Below are 7,205 nucleotides of genomic sequence, written 5' to 3'. Positions count from 1 at the left end.
ATAATTTAATTGAAAATTAATTTTAATTAAAAATAAATAAATAAATAAATTCCAGAAAAAATTTTAAAAAAGAAAAATTAATTTTTTATTTAATTTATCAATTTTCTGACGTGGTAAAACTACCACGTCAGAAAAATTTTCTGACGTGTGGGACAGTGAAACGTCAGAAAATTCTGACGTTTCACCCACTGGCACGTTAGGAAAAAAATTTTCCTGACACCTATGCTTCTGACAATCGACGCACGTCAGAAGCGCCACGTCAGAAAAAATTTCTGACGTGTTAGACACCCCAACACGTCAGAAAACTCTAGTAAGAAAAAAATTGTTTTTTTGTAGTGTAGGTCTTGGGTTTTGAATGATTTGTTTCTACTTGCTTCTTTGGGATTGTGATGTTGTTGGAAATATAAATGAAATAATAGAGAAGATATGAAGGCAAAAAGAAATTAGGACTTTAAAGGCTTGCTGACAATATCTTTAAAACCTAGTTTATCCCATTTTTAAATGTTAAGAGATTTAACAAAATTATTCAGAGTTTAACTTATATCAAGATGAGCCTTAAAACCCCATTTTTACAGTTCCTGCAAAAATATAAAAAGTGCACAAAAATAATTTGGACCAAAATACACTAGATTTTGGGGTGATAGAATTCCTAAAGAGTTAACCTTCCACCTCTAGATAAGTTTTGATGCATTAGAAACGGGTTTTGAGGTGGATCACAACTTGATAGTAGGGGCTCTCAATAGTTCAAAGAATAATATATGTTACTTTAGAATAGCTTTATGGGGAGAATAGCACACAAGAAAATTTGTAGGACAAAGAAGTAAGAGATTGTGCCTTTGCCTATGACCAAACGGTTATATTATAGTGATTTTGGATACATCTAACGGCCCAAGATCATTTGATCTAATGGTCATGAATCGTAACCCTTCCAAAGGGGCTCGTTACGGGTGATTTTGCCCACGCTAGCTTTTTTCTTTTTCTTTTCTTTTTTATCACTCAATTTATTGTTAATTGAAGAGGATTTTTTATAAACAAGTTGGCATTTTTATATCTAGTCAATGTGGGACAAACTTTTTTTCCATACACTTCAAAATTTTGGTTTTCCCTCCAAAAATTTGGATTGACTTGAAAGAGAGAAAATCTTTCAATTAAATGAATATAAAAGTTTTAGATATAAAATAAATTTCATAATTATTTGAAATACCCAAAATAAATTATTTATTTACATTAAATAAATCGAACAAAATTTTCTTCTAGTCATCAACGCCTTTGAATGTAGGCTTGTTAAACCGAACTACCTTACTTTATTATGTTTGTTTGAGATTCTCAAATTTATTTCGTCACAACAAATTAGTATCAAAACTTTGGTTTTTATTTTGCAGGACGACTAGTTAGTAAGGATTATGGTAATAGTTTGCCACCCAACAAAGAGAAAGAAAGGTAAGTTCCGGGAAAAAATTGCCACGTTCCATAACAACATTAAGACAAATATAAAGAATCTTGAGGTGATAACATGGAGATAGTCTTATAGGAGCCAATAATTTCATACTATTAAAAGATTTGGGTAGGCTACTTAAAGTGAACCTGAACCTCCTTCAAATATATATTTGAAAATAAACTTCTTTCTATCAATTATACTCATAAACTGTATTTACATAGACTTACAACTTACTCCTATTGCAAAACAACTGAAAGACTCTTAAACTCTTACTATGATGCTTCGTCATCAGACATAGGCAGTGATTTGCTTTTAGATTGATTTGGCGGCAGAGGAACTAACTGTTTAGCATGAGAACTATGCTTTCTATTGTTGGCCTATCAACGGGATCATTCTGTATAGATAGTAAGCCAATATGGAGACATTTAAAGACTTCATCTCTCGAGTAAGAGTCTCCCAATGTTGGATCCACAAAATCCAAGGATGTTCCATCCCTCCAAAGTTTCCAAGCCTGCATCAATTGATTAAGCAATATTACATAAATATCATGTGATGATGATTGTATCAGCATAGAAAAACAAAATTAGAACATTTGGTTCATACTACTCACATGGCTCAAAATGTATCTAGTACTTCCGTCTAATTGATTGAAAGAACTGATCTTCTTTTCACTTATAATTTCAAAAATTAGGACACCAAAACTATATACATTTGACTTTACAAAGAACTATCCATGCATAGCATACTCTGGAGACATGTAACCACTACAAACCAGTATCATTCATACAAAAATGTCAGCCACAAGACATGCATGCTCTCATTTGTGTTACATAAACAATGTAATGCACGTAACATTACTTACAATGTGCCGGCAATCCTATGAGTGTTTACTCAGGTTTGATCAATTCCAAAAATCTTTGCCATGCCAAAATTTGAAACTTTTGGATTCATATCCTCATCTAACAAAACATTACTAGCTTTAAGATCACGATGTATAATTATAAACCGAGAATCTTCATGAAGATAAATAATCCCTCGAGCAATGCCTTTAATGATTTTGTAATGTGTTGGCCAATCTAGTTATTTTTGTCTTTCAAGGTCTATATATTCACCAAAATTCAATATTGACGCTAGAATAATGAACTAAAGTCAATTATATATCAAAATAATTAAATTAATCAAGAAAATAGAATTAATATTCAGAAAATAAAGTTTATTCTGTTCTACTCTTGTAAGTTTTACAACACAAAATGAATTTTGTAATAGTTAATCCAAATGTTAATTGGGCCTTTCTTGAATGAAAACTCATATCTAATTTCATAAGACATACAAAACAAAACAAAACAAAACAAAAAAAAAAAAAAAAATAGATATATGCCTGTAAGAGACAAACCATATAGAAAGTAGTCAAGACTTTTGTTTTGCACAAATTCATAAACGAGTACCTCTTCTTCTCTTTCCAAGCAAAATCCAATAGCCTTACAAGATTTATGTGTTGAAGTTTGGCAACCACTATTACCTCATTTTTAAATTCATCTCCTCCTTGTTCAGAACTTTTTTATAATCGCTTTACAGCTATTTCTTGCCCATTAGAAAGTATCCCCATATAATGTAGTTTAAGAAGTTGTTCGAATAGCTTACTACCTACAATTCCTATAATCCCAATACCTAAAGCTTAAGCATTGTCAAATTTTGCATTACTAGATACACTATACTACAACTTTTTTTTTTTTTTTTTTTTTTTTAAATAATAATAATAATAATAATTTACCTTGTAAACCGCACCAAATCCGCCTTCACCTTACTTGTTATTATCTGAAAAGTTGTTGGTGGCAGCTTTAGTTGTAAAGTAATTATAGGTGGCATACTTGTGTCCTGCATAAACAATATTATTCTCATTTTGTCTCCAAGAGGTAGCTCAATCGATTGGGACCACGCTTAAAGAAGCGTAGGTCACTACCTCGAATCCCCCTCCTCCTCTTGTGCGGACATGTCAATATATATATTATTCCCGTTTCATTTATAAGTTGTAGGGTAGAGTTGTTTTTTTTTTTTTTTTTTAATTTAATGGTGTTTTCCAAAGGACATAAATTTCTTTTAAATGAGCTTGGAAAAAATTTATTCTAACCTATTCTAATAAGTGTCAAGTGTTATCTTTCACATGTTTTATTTAATATTCTTAACAGTCCTTATTAATTTTTGAAAAATCTAAACATATTAAATGACACTTGTCACTTATTAGAATAGGTTGGAAGAAATGTCGAGTAGTGATATATAGCACACTTGGCGTGAGTGAACAGTGCTCATGCTGGGTGAATAGTCCATCTAGATTTAAAAACAAAAAAAGATTAAAAAAAATTTGAAACAGTAAATTCGTACTTACCTTTCACTCGACATGAGCACTGTTCACTCACGGTTGGGTGTGCTATATATCACTACTCAAAAATTTGTGCCATTTTCTAAATAATAATAAAAATAATATTTTAGTGACAAGTAGGCAATATTTATTAATTAGTGGTAAACAAAATCTTAAACCTACTGACCAAAGTAACCTATTTTCTTAAGATGAGCAAAGTTAATTAGTAGGCAATATTTACAATGTGCCAGCAATCCTACGAGTGTTTCCATGAGTAACCTATTTTCGTAAGTTAAGCAAGGTAACCATAAAAAGACCAACCACACGTCTTAGCGTCTAGCAATGTTTTCTTCATTGTTTGCTCAAAGAGTAATTCTACACGTTCTCCTATTTTTCACATCTAATTTCTCACACTTATAAGTAGATTTTAAAACCCCAATTAAATTTGTGATGGATTTTTATTAAATTTTAATCAAATGTTAATTTTAAAAGTCACATATGAATGTTTTTAAAAGGTTAGGCTCCGAAACTCTCTATTGGCTCAAAAGAGAAAAGCTAGGTTCGTGGACCATGGTGGAGAAGATATACCGGTTAGAGTAGCAATTGAGAAGATATGATCGAATCAATTTCTCTGATACGATGAGCATGGTGGTGGCAATTGTGAAGCCAATTGTAACTCTAGCTAAGGACCGTGATACTTAAAAATGGAAAGTATCATCAACAAGCAACCATCATGCAACAAAGGATATTGGACAATGCAATGAAAGATAATCAGTGTGCACACCGTATCCCAGCCATTAATCCTTATTTGAGTTTCATTTTCTTTGTATGTTTTTAGTATTACTTGCCATGTATACATCAACAGTCACATGTGTATTTTGTGTATATAATACCTAGTGCATTCCAATGTAAATAATAAGGAAGAATTAATTGCATTACAACTTCTTACATTGTATCAGAGCATCTTGGTTAACACCACTATATCCTCAAATGGCTTTCTCATCCACACCTTCCACTACTACCACTCTTCAACTCCCTGGTTTTACAACCCTCTCCTTCAAAAAGTTAGAAGTTCCCAACAGTTGTATGAATTGGGTAATACAATTCAATCCCATTTTCAAAAGTTATGATCTGATGGGTATTATGGATGGCACTGAGCCATGTCCATCGAAATATTTGCTTGATGAATCAGGAAAATTGACTAATGTAGTTTTTCCTGACTACTCAATATGGCAAAAAAAAGGACCAATATCTCCTACCTTGGTTCACCACAACACTCTCGAAGAGTGTATTGTCTTCCATCTATGGATTAGACATAGCTCGACAGGCGTGGAATGCACTTGCTTCTCGATTTGCATCTTAATCGAAACCAAGAGTCTCTTATTTGAAGCCACATGTTATGTGAATGATTTTGGCAAACACAAACACATAAAGGGGATAGAATTTAGGTTCTGAGCTACACCTTAAGTTCTGAGGGAATTAGACCTTTTAGATTTTGAAGAAACCTAGAAATCCTTTTTCAAACACAATATTTGGGATTAATTCTACTTAATTTATTAATGAGCTTGATGCCTTTAAATAGACAATTATAATGCATAGTGAAAATAAAAGAGTAAGTAAAATAAACTACTCTAATGATAATACTTATCTCTAATATTTAAATTCTAGTATCTACTTCTAATGTTATCTATAAATATAACATATTATCCTAAGGCATTTTAATCCTAAAATACCTCTATTATTAGACCCTTAACACAGCAACTTCAGTCACTGTAGTAAGGTCCCCTAATCAATCCAAATCATGGGTTGATCAACTCAATGCAGTGGGAAAACCTGTTGATGAGGATAACTTCATCACCTACATCATGAATGGTCCAAATCCATTTTATACAGGATTTATTATGATCTTCACTTTGCTGCATCGAGAGGTGACACGCACCTTTGACAACTTTCAAGTTGTAATGCTGAATCATGAAATGTTTCTTGGACACCAACGGCATCAACAACACCCTGAATTGGCTAATTCTGGTAATTTTGCACTTTACTCTCACAAATCAAGACTCGTGGTCCATATGGCTCAAACAAAGGCAAACACACATATCAAAACTATAGCAACAATCAACCTCACCGAAATTCCAAAGGTAACTTCTTCTAAAAGAATCACAATCACACTATATATAATAGCTTCTTTTCTTTTTCTTTTTTTTTCTTATATCATTAAAATATATATATTTTTTTACAAAATATATGTTTCCTATTTGTTCTTACATTTTCTTTTTATAAAAATCTTAACATAGTCCCCAATGAAGGGCCAAAATATGAGAGAAGGGAAAAGAGAGAAATATTTTGGGTTAAAATAATAGATATGGAAGCTAAAGTGCTACGGGGAGCAATACGGAAGATCAGAGGCTATAAGAAAGTTGTTGTGAAGCTCTTATACTACCTTTTGTCCCAAAAAATGTTACTCAACATTTTCAAGTAATGTCTTTTAGCATTTTTTTTTTTTCTTTCCATGAGGCACATTCACATATACTTTTAAGAGAGCAAAAAATAAAAAAATAAGTAAAAAAATTGCTAAAGTATCCTTTGGCTTATTGTTGCCATAATGTTTGGCCCATTTTTTCACATATTGTTGTTAAAGGCTTATTTCTTGTCATCGTTGTTGGTTGACACAAAATCTAGTGAGTTTCTAGCCACCCTCCCCGCCTATGACATCCACCACTATCGTCTTAAAAAAAGAAATAAATAAAATAATAATAAAAAAAAAATCACACTCAAGATTCCACAATTGTTCACCTTGAGTTGAGGGGATGTTAAAATATATTATGAGATTTAATTTCAATTATCTTACTGTAATTAATTCTAATCTCCTATAATCAGATTTGATTGGATCTCCTACCTTTTAAGTAATCATGTTATCTCCATATTTGTATTATTCTCATCTACCCTAGTTTTCCTATAAATATGATTGTTTTCTATCATAAATGTTATCAAATCAATAAAAACAAAATATAGTTCGTAAAAACTTACTTTTCTGTCTCTTTTTATTGGCAACCCTCTCTCCTTCCCCTCCCTTTATTTTTGACTTCTGTAAAAAAAACAAAAAAAAATCAACATCTTTTTAAAATTACTTATTTCACCTTTCTCTCACAAAAGTCAACCTCTTATTACTACTTAAAAAAAAAAAAAAAAAATGTCAAAAGGATTTACCAAACACCATCATGTTTACACCGCTCATTTCCTTTGTTATTATGTTTTCCTTCACGAGGATAACTTCTATAAAGGAGCTGGGGTTGTGCCTACCAGTGAGAATAGGCCACTTAGGATTATTGCACCATTTTAAATAGGCACCAAAACACACGATTATATAGGTTTTTCCATTTTTTCTTATTTTTTTTTTAAGAAATTGCA

Source organism: Corylus avellana, chromosome ca8 (assembly GCF_901000735.1).
Source record: "Corylus avellana chromosome ca8, CavTom2PMs-1.0".
Lineage (NCBI taxonomy): Eukaryota > Viridiplantae > Streptophyta > Magnoliopsida > Fagales > Betulaceae > Corylus > Corylus avellana.
Note: the sequence above shows the minus strand (reverse complement) of the source record.